This window comes from Vulpes vulpes, chromosome 4 (assembly GCF_048418805.1).
Source record: "Vulpes vulpes isolate BD-2025 chromosome 4, VulVul3, whole genome shotgun sequence".
NCBI lineage: Eukaryota > Metazoa > Chordata > Mammalia > Carnivora > Canidae > Vulpes > Vulpes vulpes.
Genome location: NC_132783.1, coordinates 20,599,333 through 20,617,999, shown reverse-complemented (window position 1 = coordinate 20,617,999; position 18,667 = coordinate 20,599,333). Strand labels below are relative to the sequence as shown.

General features: G+C 40.0%; 1 long non-coding RNA gene across 1 annotated transcript in view; it reads right to left on the bottom strand.

Moving 5' to 3' along the window:
• Nucleotides 1-4,073: 4,073 nt before the first annotated feature.
• Nucleotides 4,074-18,667, bottom strand: part of LOC140598433 (uncharacterized) — an 89,494-nt gene continuing 74,900 nt past the window's right edge. Inside the window, exons 6-7 of the long non-coding RNA XR_012000864.1 lie at nucleotides 7,907-7,998; nucleotides 4,074-6,733 (exon numbers count right to left, since the gene is read on the bottom strand). This is a non-coding gene — a long non-coding RNA (uncharacterized lncRNA). The remainder of the gene's footprint in view (nucleotides 6,734-7,906; nucleotides 7,999-18,667) is intronic.

Below are 18,667 nucleotides of genomic sequence, written 5' to 3'. Positions count from 1 at the left end.
AGGCACACAGACCAATTTCCCAGGTCAAGAGAGCAGTGCCGACACCTCAATGGCCATTAGTGAACATCAATGACACAGAGCAACCAGATAAGTGCCACTTCACCATTTTACAGCCTCCCTGGCACTAGAAGACTCCAGATAATAGACACACTCATGGGGGCAATTAAGGAATCCTAAAACTCTAGCAGTCTTGGAACAGAGAACCAAACTAGACATCAAGTGAGCTATTTAGAACTACAGAACTGTAGGTTTCTTACATATGCCAGTGTATAGACAGAGATTGGTATCTGTGCATATAGAATATATGATCCGTGCATTGTTTTCCCATTCCCAGAAATGTTCCATTGTCAAATTGCTTTGGAAAATTCATATTTTTATTTTGAAAGTCAAATGCCCCAAATTTTGCCACATTTATTTGTCATTATTTGACCTTTTTGAAGTGACCCCGAAAATTAATCATCCTGGGGACATTTATTGCCTTGTGCTGAGTAGAATATTATATATTTAGTTTAAGAGTTGTAGGCAGCATCATTTATGTTAAAGTTGAGCAAACCGAAGCTTTAAAATGCTGAGCTTCCTAAGTGGCAGAACCAGGATGCTTCTGGTGGAGTGCTGGCACCCACATCAGTGGAGGTGGTGATGTACTCACTACATTCCAGAAAAGCCAAGAGGCCAGGTGTTTAAGGTCATTTGGTGAAATGTTGCTCATCTCTTTATCCTTCAACAGCTTGGCTCATCTGTTGACTTTTAAGGAATTCACTTATTTAAGCAATGTTAAGGTATCTTCAAAGGAAAACATTCATAGCTGACCACTCGAAACACTGAATTCAGCTTTTCACTGCTGATCACCTTTTCTTTGGAAAGCTCTTCCTTTGATAGGGAATGTTGAGTAATTAAAAATCATCTCTGGAAACTGGTGGTAAATAAATGCATTTATAACCTCTCATTGTTTTGCTTTTTCTATGTTTTCTCAAGCCTTGTACTTGTGTGTAGATGTATATATACATGTATGTTTGAGTGTGTGTATGAGGAAGTGTGTTTCCACAGTTCATTGTGGTTTAGGCTCTTTTCAGTAAATGTTAAACATATTTAAACAAAAACATCATCTCTGGGTGGGTTGGTGGGGTATGACAAGAAAACACAGCCACCACATAGCCAGCATGTGATGACAACTTCCCAAGGACCCTGACTGCAGAAAGTCGTCCTTGAAGATGACCCAGAGCAGAGGAACCAGAGAAGTAGGGCTCAGGCAAATTGTGTCACAAGAGGCAGATCCTCTGCATGGGAGAAACTTGAGCACTGAGAAAACCAAAGAGGATATCTGAGGCTGAGGGGAGAAGGGCTGGGAAAGCCTATGATTAGCAAACTCCACGTGATTTGAATATAAATCCTTCTAGCTTTTAAAATGAGATCCGACACCTGAACCCACTGATCACACCAGTAGAAAACAAACGTCTACAGGTTCAGTGTCTCCTGATGCAGTGTAATCGACAGTAACTGATGGCACAGGAAATACTGACCTTGAGTGTGATCGAGTCTCTAGGCTTAACCATCAGTCTGAAGGATATGGGCAAGAAGTCTTCAACACCAAGAGGATGGTATTAGCCAACATCAGAACGTGCAGAATTCTATACAACAAATGACTCAGTTTCCCTCGTCTAGCCAGTACAATGAACACGCTGTATAATAGCAATGGTGAAAATAAGGCTAAGTGAATTAAAATACACTAATCTCCCTTCTTCCTTAGATTCAGGCCAGAAGACCATTAAAATTAGTGTTTTCAGAAACTTGGCCTTTTGGCGGTGCGCTGGCACTTGCAAAAATAACCAGTGCACACCTGCACCTTCTGCAAAACCCAGACAGCTCTTTCCATTTTCCCTCATTGATATCTGTGATAATGACAACTTGCCCTTCCCAATTCTGGTAGGTCTCAGTTTGGTCTTTTATTGCCTTCCTGAGGAGGGGGACCTTGGAGAGGCCAAGTGTTTTCATGTAAACCTACACCCAAATGGAGAAATCATTGGACAGCCCCTGCTGTGGCTGAGAAGCTTTCGTAGTGTCATTTGATTTAGGTATTGCAGAGTCATGAGGCTAATACAATAGGACAACTTTTTGTCCATTCCACTTGTTTCCACAGAGACCTACGTAGTGCTGTTCAGATCAGTCAAAATGGACTCTGTGTGCATGAATCATCTTCACAGTCTGCCATTGTCTTCCGGAACTCACAGTAGTTTCAGGTCTCCTTCAACTGAGTCTACTTAATCTAACACTAGAAAACATCTTACCTAAGCATAAAGACTCATCTTGTGGCAAATATGAATCCATTAATCCTACCAGAATATGTTAAATGACAGCCAAAGAGTTTGGTTATGTGTTATCTGAAATTGGTGTACTGAATTTTCAGTGTGGAAATTCACTGAGTACCCAGGACCTCTGCAAGCACTGCACTAGATTTGGGAATGTTATGCTATGTGTGAAGAAATTTACCACATTACTTACTTGCTAGCTACTACCCCAGTCCTTACATCATGGCAATTTTAGGGGGTAGCTAAAACTATCATCCTCCACAATTTACAAATGAATTAGAAAGTTCTCAGTACAGTTTGCATGTGCCCAAGGTCCCACAATAGATCAGAAGCATAATAAGTTTCTGGTCCCTTGGTCTATCTCACTCCAGCCCTTATTATCTTTCTACACTGCAGGGAGAGGACATGAAGATAGAGCAAAGGACAGTGAAAGACTCATGAAGGGAATGTAATAAGAGAATAAGAAGAGAGCATTTGAGCTTGATTTGAAAAGAGGAAATGAAATAGAGATAGTAGGAATGGAGGATGCAATCACTTAAAGAGGAATCAATGAATGGGAAATGAGTATGGCAAAAAGTATTCCATACTTGGGGGAAGAGCATCTATGTAAGGGAATAAGGAGAAAAGACTGGTAAAGTAGGAGACAGGCGAGGATTCCACAAAGGCCTTGAAACATGGAAGTTTGTTTAAAAGGATAAATTACCCCAAAGATTCAGATGCAATGAAACGTCGGGACACCTGCACCCCGATGTTTCTATCAGCAATGGCCACAATAGCCAAACTGTGGAAGGAGCCTCGGTGTCCATCAAAAGATGAATGGATAAAGAAGATGTGGTTTATGTATACAATGGAATATTACTCAGCAATTAGAAACGACAGATACCCACCATTTGCTTCAACGTGGATGGAACTGGAGGGTATTATGCTGAGTGAAATAAGTCAGTCGGAGAAGGACAAACAGTGTATGTTCTCATTCATTTGGGGAATATGAATAATAGTGAAAGGGAATATAAAGGAAGGGAGAAGAAATGTTGGGAAATATCAGGAAGGGAGACAGAACATAAAGACTCCTAACTCGGGGAAACGAACTAGGGGTGGTGGAGGGGGAGGAGGGCGGGTGTTGGAGGGGAATGGGTGACGGGCACTGAGGTGGACACTTGACGGGATGAGCACTGGGTGTTTTTCTGTATGTTGGTAAATTGAACACCAATAAAAATTAATTAAAAAAAAAAAAAAGGATAAATTCAATGAAAAAATCTTATTAAAATAAGTGATTACAATATTTCAGTGTATGACTGTAAGGTGGATTTTTTGGTTAGAAACTATAGAGAGTCATTGACTAAAGAATCTAAATTGACTTTAGTACTTCCAGCTCTAAAATGTATACCATCACATCCCTACCTCTTTCCAAAAGGAAGAAAGCTTTTGCTCTGGGCTTGGGATATGAAATGCTATATACTCTTTCTTTTTTTTCCCTACAGGATATGCATTCCTTTATCAATCAGAAAGGACCACTCACAGAAGGCATCTTCAGAAAATCAGCCCATATAAATTCATACGGAATCATAAAGGAGAAACTAAATTCTGGGGACAGAGTGAACTTTGACAGTGAATCTGTTCTTGTGGTAGCATCTGTTTTAAAGCTGGGCAAAGTTCTAGCTTTATCCACACATGAACAACTCAAGGTTTGATTGTTGTCTTTCATTATGATTGCCCAGGAACCATCATAGGCATAACTGATTAAGAACTTGACACACTGGAAAACACTTCATGAAATCAAAATTTAAGGAAGATACTGTAGGAGTTAAAAGCCCCATACATTAGAAATACGTTCTGTTTTCACCATTCACCGCCCGCCTGAAGACCCCATGCAAAATACTAATGCTAATATGACTACTAGTAATAATAAATTTCAAAATATCCACTGGCACATACATAATGTTTACCAAAGCAAACATCCCGCTTTTGATTACATCCTCACCACCCTCCTAATGCAGGCAGTTTCCAAAAGAAAAATCATATGAAACATTTGAAAATAGGTATAGAAGTTTACAATAGTACGCAAGTGTTTACTTTATGAGGAATCCAAAAAGGCTCAGTGAGGCAATCATTCTTAAGCATCATTTTCTCCTGTCTCTTAATGCCTTTTACTTTATAAGTCATGGAGGAAGGATTTTGCCATTTGTGTCTCCTTTCACCACATCCTAAGCATCCTTTTATTAATATTTGAGATGTCTATCCCACCATCCAAGGTTATAACGACATGGTAACAAGCTCTGGCTACATGCCTCTTTTGATAAAGCTAACTTTTGGAGTAGGCACAACATACAAAAATAGTTTCGATTCTTAAAATTCAAAAGATTGACTAAAACAATAGGTTTTTGAAATTATACAGCTAATTCACAGATATCCAGTTATATTCCTAAAAGGGAAATGGAGAAAGAAGTGAGAACTAGAACAAACAATTTAATCCATCTACCTTGGCACTTGCTAACAACTCTGAACAAAACTATGTTAAGGCAATAATGATGACACTCTTAGAACCAAGGTCATATTTGGTCCTTCCTTGTCCCCCATTACTGTTTAACTCTATGATAGATAGCAATAGTCTCTGACCACTACTACACTGGGCTATAATAAAACACACCAGTAAATATATGTATAGACACCAAGAGAAAGGGGAAAGAATGATGATACATTAAGTACTTGCATAGCATGGTAAGTGTTGCCCTCTTTAAGCTGCACACATGGAATTGACTTTTCTAGCAAGACTTAGTCAGGTCTTTTCTATTTCTGTGTTATAAGCACAGACTAGGAAGATGGTGACCAAGTGTGTGTAGAGTTCTTAGACATTTCTAAAGTTTTCCCTTCCTAAAGTTGACTAATCTTTGTGGAGAATCAGACTCTGCAACCTTGGCCTGAATAGTATCATGTCAAACTATCTGGAGAATTGGCCTACACTAGAAATTAATATATCCTCAGGACCATCATGAGTTTGCCATTAGACTATTTGATACAGTGATTGAAAGGAAGAATGATGCAATTATGAGAGTATTTTTTTAGTAGTTTGCAAAAAAGCACACAAAAGAGTAAGTGCCATATGATAGAACGGAGCTTTGTCTTCATTTCCACTAAAGCTTAGGCTCTGCTTTGAAGCTTTCGTTTTTGTTGGAGAAAATCCACACACCTTCTTTCGCATGTGCACATCGATGGAGAGTCAGAGCTGAGCTCCGTGTGGGTCACAGTTTGGGTATCTATGAAAGAAGTAGGGACTTAACTGAAGTTTTCAACTAAGTGTTTTCTCTGTAATATTTCCAATATGTGTGTGTGTGTGTGTGTGTGTGTGTGTATTTTTGTTATCTACATAGTATTTTCTTCTAAATATCCAAGGAAGTTTACTTTTATCTGACCTCTAGGATAAATGGCTTGGTGTTTTTGATGAAGTGACTGAGGAGGAGAAAATAAATGCAGCCCAGAGGTAATGATGCAATAATTACTCTACTCTGGTCATGTCTCAGAAATACAGGCAATATACTTTTAGGAAAATATTGGCTTACATTTGCCACTTTGTTCACTACAGTAATGATCAAAGCCAAAGAGTTTCAATTCTTCAGACCCATGGACGCATGTTTCAGAATACAGGCATGCCTTATGGCTATTAATGCTCTTCGCCTGAAGAGCATTATTAATGTGGACTCCTTAGCCATTGTACACCTTCTGAATATATGAAACTGGTAGACAAAATTCAGTGGCCTAAGAGAGATCCTAGAGCATCAACAGCCCGTGGTATAATCTTACATTTGTCAAACATTTAACGAGAGTGGGTTAGCTCAGAAATCGAATTCGGTGAAACATTTTTGTATACATTCATGCCTGGAACTCTGCTACAGCAGGTTGTGAACTAGATCTAGAAAGATGTCCTCTGTTCTCCATCTCTATACTTCCAGCTTCCTAAGTGCAAAGACTTGCCTTATTCAAAAGTGCATCTTTCTGACTTTAGGCTTCTAGCCCAGCTGCCAAAAGCGAATGCTGTTCTCTTGTGATGCCTTTTTGGAGTGTTATACAATATTGAGCAACAATCCTCATCCAATCAGATGACAGTTTATAATTTATCAGAGAGTATAGCGCCATGCATTCTTTGTCCACCTAATTCCTCCAGCTTTGAGTTGATAAACAACTTTATAAAAAAGGTAAGAGAGCTCTCATTTCTGTCCCTTGAGGTTTAGAATCCATGCTTTGAATCTGAAATGTGTAGTAGTGAACTGGATGGATCAGTTCTTAAATGTGCACAACTTCATAGGCTTCCTTGGAATGGCAGAGTTCGTTATCCTACTCTGGTGGAATATGGGAAGGGATGTTGTTAAAGTGTGAAACGCAGAGCAGTTGAGTCGCTTTCTTCCCATCCAGGAGGTTCAATACTACACTACCTAAATAAACAAGAGAGAAGAGTGGTGTGATATGATTGAAAAGAACCTGGGCTTTGGAGTTTGACATGCCAAGGTTAAACTCTCAGCCTGATCTTTGAGGGGTGGGGGAGCTTGTAAAGGCAAAAGCCATGGATTTTGGGCAAAGCCATGGATTCCTGATAACACAATGGTAACAACACCTAGGTCCTCTAGTCAGTACTGGCACATCCTAGGTGGATCGGGCACTATGAGTACCCATGGCTCCAAACACATTGACCTTCCTCTGTAAGTTGTGGCTCATTTAGAAAAATACATGGCTACTGTTTTGCCTCTGTTACATCAGACAGAAACTACTAGAATATTCCAGAACATCCTAATGGAGCCACAGATGTCTAATAAGATGACTGCTTTTCCCCAAGCACATGCCGAGAGACAGCATTAGACAAAGGAAGACATGAGGAGGGACTGCAGTTATACAGACAGACATGTTTTCTCTCCAGCCATGTGAGTTTTTCCTCAAAAAAAACAAAAAACAAAAAACAAAAAACAAAAAACAAATACAAAGAAACCCTCAGGAATCTCCAAATTCCACTAAGATACTTCCTCATTTAAGAAATTGATTTCATAAGTTTTTCTCTATGCTTTATACATTTTAATTAGATATTATACAGAAGTTATAACCCAATATGTATTGGAAACAAAATTTAAAAAAATAAGTAAAGTTTAACAAATTAGGTTACTTCAAAAACTATCTTAGTTTTAATGATGTAACCATAGGTATCACAATGTTAATTGTGATGTGTTAATAAAAATATACAGAAAGCAGAGTTCCCAAAGAAAAATAACATAGAGTGATACTTTCCGTTGTACTTTGGGTATAGATTTTAAAATAGTACTAGTCAGTGGGCTAAAGTTATAATTTGTGGCCTAGTTTAATAGCTATGACTATTATGACTTATAGCTATGCCATATGAAAAAGAACACCCCTTTGTGGTCCTTTTCATTACAGGTTTCTCTTGTACACTTTTTGATTGAAAATTGCCTCAAGATATTTGGAGTAGACATCACTTCTCTCTTGGGAGAGAATTCAATGGGTTGTGATAACAATGAGAAGGCCGCAGGTACTGTGAATAATTTAATTGGCTTTAGCCAGAAGCAGACAGCAAGGTTGCCATTGGTCTGGCAGATACTTACCCCTGTTCTGGAGCCCAGGGCATCCCCAGGGCAATGATTCTCAGCTGCTCCTTCTTCCGAAGGCTGGCTCACAGGTCAAGGGAGGTTTCACACTGTTGGAGACCAATAAAAGCATAGAAACTTCAAGAAGTTTCTAGCAGTATTAGGAGATAGCATGGAATGATACAGTTTTAGGGAATTTTTTTGAGCACAATTTTAAATGGATCCCACATATATATTATATTATATATGTTGTTAAGCATATAATACATAACTGTGTATTTCAATTTATAATATATAAATGTGCTCTGGTTGAAACCAGAGCATGGGGCTTTTATTCCTCCTCCCTCCTCTTTTTCCTCAGTGGCTCATGAGGCATTCAGAAATTCAGTGCTCTTTAAAATGAGTTGAAAAGAACCAGCAACACTGATAGAAAAGGACTTGACTTGATGTCAAACCACCTCTACAGAGTACAAACTCCAGTGCCCCCATTTGTCAGCTATATGACCTTTGGCCAATTAGTCCAGCTCAGTATCACTTTATTTATGCCCAAAATGTGGAAAAACATAATGTCCAAATCTTAGAAATTTTGTCAAGATTCAATAAGATAAAGGATGTAAAACACATTTCTAAAAAGCCAACTAATAGAACTAGGAGAAGTTCCCCTGAGACTAGTGTTAGTATTATTGGAGCCTAGTTAAACACAGCTCACTGGCAACACCACATTTATAAAACAGAGTTTAGATTCAGAACCTGGAGACCCATATCATCGATTCCTCCATAGTTTTGATATGTCTTCTTTTTACGACATATACCACATTGTGTTGAGGTAATCTTTAGGGTAATCCATGTCATCAGGAATTAAGATGAGTCTAGTGTCATGTCTGAGAATTCGCTGGTATAAATCAAGTGTTTGTTTTTCATTTCATCTGTGACAGAAACACAAACTGTTGAATCCAGCCAGTAAGAAGAACAGTAAATTTCAAAAAGGCACAACTGCCCAATGATACCAAATCCCGATCTGGCATGGGTCCATCCACCTATATGTCTACAGTTTACTAAGTCACTGAAGACTGGATACTCCATAACGGCACTTGACACTTCCTCTTTCTTTATTTTTCCAGTGATGATAAACGAGCCCCTTCCAAGACCCTGCTATTTCCATTTAAATTTTTTTCCTTGGTCCCATATGTTGATATTGAGGAAAACTTCCCACAAAATATCTTCTCTATCTTCAATGCCTACCATATCCTATTACATACTTTTTGTATTGTATTGTATTGTACTGTATTGTACTGTGTTGTGTTGTGCTGTATATTTTTACATGGATAATAAAAATGATTCCGTAACTCAGTAGGTAAGACAACCATTTAATTTGGTTCTGATTCATATAACACTTCAGTGGAGGCTCATCTGAGCAGTTCTGGTCTCAGTTGAGGTCACTTGTGCACTTGCAGTTAGCCTGGAGCTCATCTGGAGCTAACGTAGGTGTCTGTCTATTGGTGCTGGAACTCAATTGGTCCCTATGTCTTCCATAAGGTAGCTTTTCCTCTTTTCATAAGGTGGAGGAAGAGCTCCCAGAAGCAAGAGAGACTTCTCAAGAGTTAATGTGGGAGAGGATGTGCAAAGGACCATGCCAAAGATGGTGGTTCACAAGACAAGGAGGCATTATTACTTAAGAGCACACATCAAAAAACTCACGGCAGCACCACTACTACACATATCCTTTCCTTTACTGCCTTTTAATCCTCAGTTCTGTACCCCAGAATTTCCTAAGGGATATTCCAAGTATGGTTGGAAATGTCTTAGAAATAAAAACTCATTTCTTACCGCAGGTCTTTCCCTCATCCATCTTCCTGTCTTAAGCTGCCTTAGGCAACTAATCACATTCTCAGGGAATAAAGCAACAGGAGAATATTAGGAAAAGGGAGGTCCATGTTGCTTATCAGTTTTACAGATTAACTTTCTAGGAAACAAAAATGATCATGGCATAGAGTAAAAGGTTTCTGTGGCAATCTCACAGGAAAAGCCCAAACCCACTAGGTTAGGTACATGGGATATCTGCACCATTTCCTGGATGGAAACCAAAAGGAAGCAGAAATTCCTCACAGAATAGCGAGCTGACATGTCTAAGAAAGATGGCCCTCTATGTCCATGCAGAATTCCTTATACCTCAACATGGAACAGATCAGTTAGTAAATGTATTTCGATCAGTCCCAGAATAGTATGGAAGAAATAGAGAGCCACTGCGATTGAAAGACATGCCTCAGCAACAGTCACACAGACCAATTTCCCATGGTCAGATAGCAGTTTGGACACCTCAGCGGCTATTAGTATACATCAATGACACAGAGCAACCAGATAAGTGCCACTTCACTATTTTACAGCCTCCACAGCACCAAAAGACTCTAGAACATAGACACACTCATGAGGGCAATTAAGAAATCCTAAATCTCCAGCAATCTTGGAACAGATTATCAAACTAGACATCAAGTGAGCTATTTAGAACTACAGAATTGTACATTTCTTACATATGCCAGTGTATAGACAGAGATTGCTATCAGTGCATATAGAATATACGATCCAAGGATTGTTTTCCCATTCCCAGAAAGAGTTCCCCTGTCAAATAGGTTTGGAAAATTCATACTTTCCCTTTGAAAGTCAAATGCCCCAATTTTTTTCCATATTTATTTGACATTACTTGACCCTTTTGAAGTGACCCCATTAATTAATCATCCTGGGGACATTTACACTAGATGACATGCTGTATAATGGCCATGGTGAAAATAAGGCTAAGTGAATTAAAATACACTAATCAACCTTCTTCCTTAGATACAGGCCACAAGACCATGAAAAGCAGTGCTTTCAGAAACTCGGCATTTTGGCGGTGTGCTGGCACTTGCAAGAACAACCAGTGCACAACTGCACCATCTGCAAAACCAGGACAGCTCTTTGGATTTTCCCTCACAGATATCTGTGATAATGACAACTTGCCCTTTCCAATTCTGGTAGGTCTCAGTTTGGTCTTTTATTGCCTTCCTGAGGAGAAGGAACTTGGAGAGGCCAAGTGTTTTCATACAAACCTACCCTCAAATGTGGAAATTATTAGACAGCCCCTGGCTGTGGCTGAGGAGCATTGATAGTGTCATTTGATTTAGCCACTGCAGAGTCATGAGGCCAATACAGCAGGACAACTTTTTGTCCATTCCACTTGTTTGCACAGAGACCCATGTAGGCCTGTTAAGATCAGTCAAAATGGACTCTGTGTGCATGAATCATCTTCACATTCTGCCATTGTCTTCCTGAATTCACAGTAGTCTCAGGTCTCCTTCAACTGAGTCTACTTAATCTAACACTAGAAAACATCTTACCTAAGCATAAAGATGCATCCTGTGGCAAATATGAGTCCATTAATTCTAACAGAATATGCTTAATGAAAGCCACAGAGTTTGGCCTGTGTTATCTCAAATTGGTGTACTGAATTGTTAGTGTGGAAATTTACTGAATACCCAGTACCTCTGCAAGGGCTACACTAGATTTGGGAATGTTATGCTAGATGTGGAGAAATTTACCATGTTAGTTACATGCTACCTACTACCCCAGTCCTTGCATCACAGCAGTTTTAGGGGGTAGCTAGAACTACTGTCCTCCACACTTTACAAATGAGTTAGAAAGTTAGAAAGGTATTCAGAACAGTTTGCATGTGCCCCAGGTCACACAATAAGAAGCATAATAGGTTTCCAATCCCTTGGTCTTTCTGACTCCAGCCCTTATTATCGTTCTACACCACAGGGAGAGGACATGAAGATAGATCAAAGGACAGTGAAAGACTCATGAAGGGAATGTAATAAGAGAATAAGAGAGCATTTGAGCTTGGTTTGAAAAGGAAAGGAAATAGAGGTAGTAGGAATGGAGGATGTAATCACTTAAGGGGAATCAACAAATGGGAAATGAGTATGGCAAAAAGTATTCCATACTTGGGGGAAGAGCATCTATGGAAGGGAATAAGGAGAAAAGACTGGCAAAGTAGGAGACAGGCGAGGATTCCACAAAGGCCTTGAAACATGGAAGTTTGTTTAAAAGGGTAAATTCAATGAAAAAATCTGATTAAAGTAAGTGATTACAATGTTTCAGTGTATGAGTGTAAGGTGGACTTTTGGGTAGAAACTATAGAGAGACATTGACTAAAGAATCTAAATTGAATTTAGTCTTTCCAGCTCTAAAACCGTATACCATCACATTCCCTACCTCTTTCCCAAAGGAAGCAAGCTTTTGCTCTGGGATTGGCATATGACATGCCATATACCCTTCTTTTTTCCTACAGGATATGCTTTCTTATCAATCAGAAAGGACCACTCACAGAAGGCATCTTCAGAAAATCAGCCCATATAAATTCATACAGAATCATAAAGGAAACTAAATTCTGGGGACAGAGTGAACTTTGACAGTGAATGTTATTGTGGTAGCATCTGTTTTAAAGATCGGGAAAGTTCTAGCCTTATCCACACATGAGTAACTCAAGGTTTGATTGGTGTCTTTCATTAAGATTTCCCAAGAACCATCATAGGCATAACTGATTAAGAACTTGACACACTGGAAAACACTTCATGAAATGAAAATTTAAGGAAGATACTGTAGGGGTTAAAAGCCACATAGATTAGAAATACTTTGTTTTCACCACACACCGCCCACCTGAAGACCCCTTAAAAATACTAATACTAATATGACTACTAGTAATAATAATAAATTTCAAAATATCCACTGGCACATACATAATGTTTACCAAAGCAAACATCCTGCTTTTGATGACTTCCTCACCACCCTCCTAATGAAGGCAGTTTCCAAAAGGAAAATAATATGAAACATTTGAAAATTGGTATAGAAGTTTACAATAGTAAGCAAGTGTTTACTTTATGAGGAATCCAAAAAGGCTCAGTGAGGTGACCAAATCATTCTTAACCATCATTCTCTCCTGTCTCTTAATGCCTTATACTTTGTAAGTCATGGAGGAAGGATTTTGCCAATTGTGCCTCCTTTCACCACATCCTAAGCATCCTTTGGTTAATATTTGTGATGTCTAGCCCACCACGCAAGGTTATAACAACATGGTAACCAGCTCTTGCTACATGCCTCTTTTGATAAATCTAACTTTTGGAGTAGGTGCAACAGAGAAAAGTAGTTTGGAATTCTGAAAATTCTATAGATCAACCAAGAAATAGATTAGTTTCGAAATTATACAGCTAAATCACAGATATCCAGCTCTATTTCTGAAAGGGAAATGGAGAAAGAAGTGAGAATTAGAACAGACAATTTAATCCATCTACCTTGGCACCTAACAGCTCTAAACAAAGGGATGTTAATGCAGTAATGATGACACTCTTAGAATCAAGGTCATATTTCATCCTTCTTTTTCACCTTTGGAATTTCCTTGTCCCCCATTACTGTTCAACTCTATGATAAATAGCAATAGTCCCTGACCACTACTACACTGGGCAACAGTAAAACACACCAGTAAAAAAATATATATAGCCATCAAGAGACAGGGGAAAGAATGATGATACATTACGTACCCGAATCGCAGGATAAGTGTTGTCCTCTTTAATGTGCACACATGGAATTGACTTTTCTACCAAGACTTAGTAGGGTCCTTTCTATTTCCATGTTACAAGCACAGATTATATGGTGTCCACGTGTGCGTAGGTTCTTAGACCTTTCTAAAGTTTTCCCTTCTTAAAGCTGTCTAATCTTTGTGGAGAATCAGTCTCTGCAACCTTGGCCTGAATAGTATCATGTCAAACTATCTGGATAATTGGTCTCCACTAGAAATTAATATATCCTCAGGACCATCATGAGTTTGCCATTAGACTGTCTATTTTATACAGTAAAGGAAAGGAAGAGTGAGGCAATTATGAGAGCAGCTTTTGTAGTAGTTTGCAAAAAAGCACACAAAAGAGTAAGTGCCATATGATAGAACGGAGCTTTGTCTTTATTTCCACTAAAGCCTAGGCTCTGCTTTGAAGCTTTCGTTTTTGTTGGAGAAAATCTACACCTGCTTTCGAATGTGCACATCAATGGAGAGTCAGAGCTGAGCTCCGTGTGGGACACAGTTTGGGTATCTATGAAGGAAGTAGGGACTTAACTGAAGTTTTCAACTGTTTTCTCTGTAATACTTCCAACATATATTTTCTATTGTGTGTTTATATTTTTTATAACCATAAGGATTTTTTTCAAAATATCCAAGGAGGTATGTTTTCATTCGACCTCTATGATAAATGGCTTGGTGTTATTGATGAATCGACTGAGGAGGAGAAAATAAATGTAGCCCAAAGGTAATGATGCTATAATTACTCGACTCTGGTCATGTATCTGAAGTATAGCCAATATACTATTAGGAAAATATTGGCTTAATTTTTGCCACTCTGTCCACTAAAATAATGATCAATGCCAAAGAGTTTCAATTCTACATACCCATGGAGGCATGTTTCAGAATACAGGCATGTGTTATGGCTATTTTTGCTCTTCACCTGACCTTATTAATGTAGAATCCTTTACCATTGTACACAATCTGAATATATGAAACTAGTAGACAAAACTCAGTGGCCTAAGAGAGATGCTAGAGCATCAGTAGCCAGAAGTATAACCATAAGCTTATCAAACCTTTAACCGGAGTGGGTTGGCTCAGAAATTGAATTCAGTGTAACTTTTTTTTGTATACATTAATGCCTGGAACTCTGCTACAACGCGTTGTGTACTAGATCTAGAATGATATTCTCTGTTCTCCGTCTCTATACTTCCAGCTTCCTAAGTGCAATGACTTGCCTTATTCAAAAGTGCATCTGTCTGACTTTAGGCTTCTAGCCCAGCTGCCAAAAGCGAATGCTGTTCTCTTGTGATGCCTTTTTGGAGTGTTATACAACATTGAGCAACAATCCTCATCCAATCAGATGACAGATTTTAATTTATCAGAGAGTAGAGCCCCATGCATTCTTTGTCCACCTAATTCCTCCAGCTTTGAATTGATAAACAACTTTATAAAAAAGGTAAGAGAGTTCTCATTTGTGTCCCTTGGGGTTTAGAATCCATGCTTTGAATCTGAAATGTGTAGTAGTAAACTGGTTCAGTTCTGAAAAGTGCGCATCCTCATAGGCTTCCTTGGAATGGCAGAGTTCATTATCCTACGCTGGTGGAATATGGGAAGGGGTGTTGTTAAAGTGTGAAACAGAGAGCAGTTGAGTCGCTTTCTTCCCGTCCAGGAGATTACATACTAGACTGACTACACAAAAGAGAGAGAAGAGTGGTGTGATAAGATAGAAAAGAACCAGGGCTCTGGAGTTTGACAAGCCAAGGTTCAACTCTCAACCTGATCTGTGATGGGGGGTGGAGCTTGTAAACATAGGCAAAGTCATGGCTTCCTCATAACACAATGAGCTCCTCTGGTCATAACACTGTCTAATAAGATGACAGCTTTACCCCAAGCTCACGACGACAGCCAGCATTAGGCAAAGCAAGACATAAGGAGGGACTGCAGTTATACAGACAGACATGTTTTCTCTCCAGTTCTCTCCAGCCATGTGAGTTTTTCCTCAAAAACAAAAACAAACAAACAAAAAAAAAACAAAATAGAAAAAAACCCCACAAGATTCTCCACGTTCCAACTCAGATACTTCCTCATTTAAGAAATGGATTTCATGGAGGAGGGGCAAGATGGCGGAAGAGTAGGGTCCCCAATATCCTGTCCCCACCAAATTACCTAGATAACCTTCAAATCAATCTGAAAATGTACGAATTCTGCCTGAGATTTAAAGAGAGACCAGCTGGAATGCTACAGTGAGAAGAGTTCACGCTTCTCTCAAGGTAGGAAGATGGGGAAAAAGAAATAAAGAAACAAAAGGCCTCCAAGAGGGAGCGGCCCTGCGAGCAGCCGGGCTGAGGCCAGGGCGACTGTCCCCAGGACAGGAGAGCCCCGTCCCGGAGAAGCAGGAGCTGCACCAACCTTCCCCGTGGAAAGGCACCCTTAGGGAGTTAGAGCAGGACCCAGGAAGGCGGGGATGCCCTCGGGCTCCCTGGGACACAAACAGGCACCTGCGGCGCACCAAGGAGAGTGCGCTGAGATCCCTAAGGGCTGTAGCAAACACGGCGGGACCGGAGCAGCTCAGAGGGTCTCGGGGGGGCGGCTCCGTGGAGAGGGCTGCATGGCCTGGAGCACGAATCCAAGGGCGCAGGCGCCAAAGCACAGGGCGCCAGGACACAGCCCAGAATCCGGCCTCCCCCAGGGACAGGAAGAGGCCGGGAGGGCCCAGGAGAGCAAGGACGCTCCTGCCAGGAGCTGAGCATATCAGCGGCCCTGCCCCGGGGCCTCCAGGCCCTGCAGACAGAGAGCCCCGGAGTTACTGCGGGGCCGAATCCAGGTATCCTGAGCTGCCACCCCACTGTGGCTGTTCCTCCTGGGGCCTCACGGGTAAACAACCCCCACTGAGCCCTCCACCAGGCAGGGGGCAGAGCAGCTCCCCCAAGTGCTAACACCTGAAAATCAGCACAACAGGCCCCTCCCCCAGAAGACCAGCTAGAAGGACCAGTTCCAGGGGAAGTCAAGGGACTTAAAGGATACAGAATCAGAAGATACTCCCCCGTGTTTTTTGTATTTTTTGTTTTGTTTTGTGTTTTTTTCTCTCTTTTTGATTTCTGATTGCTTCCCCCACCCCTTTTTTTCACCTTTCTTTCTCTTTCTTTCTCTTTTTCTTTTTTCCCCTTTTTTCTCCTTTCTCTTTTTCCTTTTTCTCTTTTTTTTTCCTTCTCTCTCTCTCTCTTTTTCTCTTTTTCCCAATACAACTTGTTTTTGGCCAGTCTGCACTGAGCAAAATGACTAGAAGGAAAACCTCACCTCAAAAGAAAGAATCAGAAACACTCCTCTCTCCAACAGAGTTACAAACTCTGGATTACAATTCAATGTCAGAAAGCCAATTCAGAAGCACTATTATACAGCTACTAGTGGCTCTAGAAAAAAGCATAAAGGACTCAAGAGACTTCATGACTGCAGAATTTAGATCCAATCAGGCAGAAATTAAAAATCAATTCAATGAGATGCAATCCACGCTAGAAGTCCTAACGACGAGGGTTAACGAAGTGGAAGAACGAGTGAGTGACATAGAAGACAAGATGATGGCAAAGACGGAAACTGAGGAAAAAAGAGACAGACAATTAACAGACCATGAAGACAGATTAAGGGAAATAAACAACAGCCTGAGGAAGAAAAACCTACGTTTAATTGGGATTCCCGAGGGCGCCATAAGGAACAGAGGTCCAGAATATGTATTTGAACAAATCCTAGCTGAAAACTTTCCTAATCTGGGAAGGGAAACAGGCATTCAGATCCAGGAAATAGAGAGACCCCCCCCCCCGCTAAAATCAATAAAAACCATTCAACACCTCGACATTTAATAGTTAAGCTTGCAAATTCCAAAGATAAAGAGAAGATCCTTAAAGCAGCAAGGGACAAGAAATCCCTGACTTTTATGGGAAGAAATATTAGGGTGACAGCAGACCTCTCCACAGACACCTGGAAGGCCAGAAAGGGCTGGCAGGATATATTCAGGTTCCTAAATGAGAAGAACATGCAACCAAGAATACTTCATCTAGCAAGGCTCTCATTCAAAATGGAAGTAGAGATAAAGAGCTTCCAAGACAGGCAGGAACTGAAAGAATACGTGACCTCCAAACCAGCTCTGCAGGAAATTTTAAGGGGGACTCTTAATATTCCCCTTTAAGAAGAAGTTCAGTGGAACAATCCACAAAAACAAGGACTGAATAGATATCATGATGACACTAAACTCATATCTGTCAATAGTAACTCTGAACGTAAACGGGCTTAATGACCCCATTAAAAGGCGCAGGGTTTCAGACTGGATAAAGAAGCAGGACCCGTCTATTTGCTGTCTACAAGAGACTCATTTTAGACAGAAGGACACCTACAACCTGAAAATAAAAGGTTGGAGAACCATTTACGATTCAAATGCTCCTCAAAAGAAAGCACGGGTAGCCATCCTCATATCAGATAAATTAAAATTTACCCCGAACACTATAGTGAGAGATGAAGAGGGACCCTATATCATACTCAAAGGATCTATCCAACAAGAGGACTTAACAATCCTCAATATATATGCCCCGAATGTGGGAGCTGCCAAATATTTAAATCAATTAATAACCAAAGTGAAGAAATACTTAGATAATAATGCACTTAAACTTCGTGACTTCAATCTAGCTCTTTCTACCCTCAATAGGTCTTCTAAGCACAACATCTCCAAAGAAATGAGAGCTTTAAATGATACATGGGACCAGATGGATTTCACAGATATCTATAGAACTTTACATCCAAACTCAACTGAATACACATTCTTCTCAAGTGCACATGGAACTTTCTCCAGAATAGACACATACTGGGTCACAAATCGGGTCTGAACCGATACGAAAAGATCGGGATAGTTCCCTGTATATTCTCAGATCATAATGCCTTGAAATTAGAACTTAATCACAACAAGAAGTTTGGAAGGACCACAATCACGTGGAGGTTAAGGAACATCCTGCTAAAAGATGAAAAGGTCAACCAGGAAATTAAGGAAGAATTAAAAAGATTCATGGAAACTAATGAGAATAAAGATACAACCATTCAAAATCTTTGGGATGCAGCAAAAGCAGCCCTGAGGGGGAAATACATCACAACACAAGCATCCATTCAAAAACTGAAAATAACTCAAATACAAAAGCTCACCTTACACATAAAGGAGC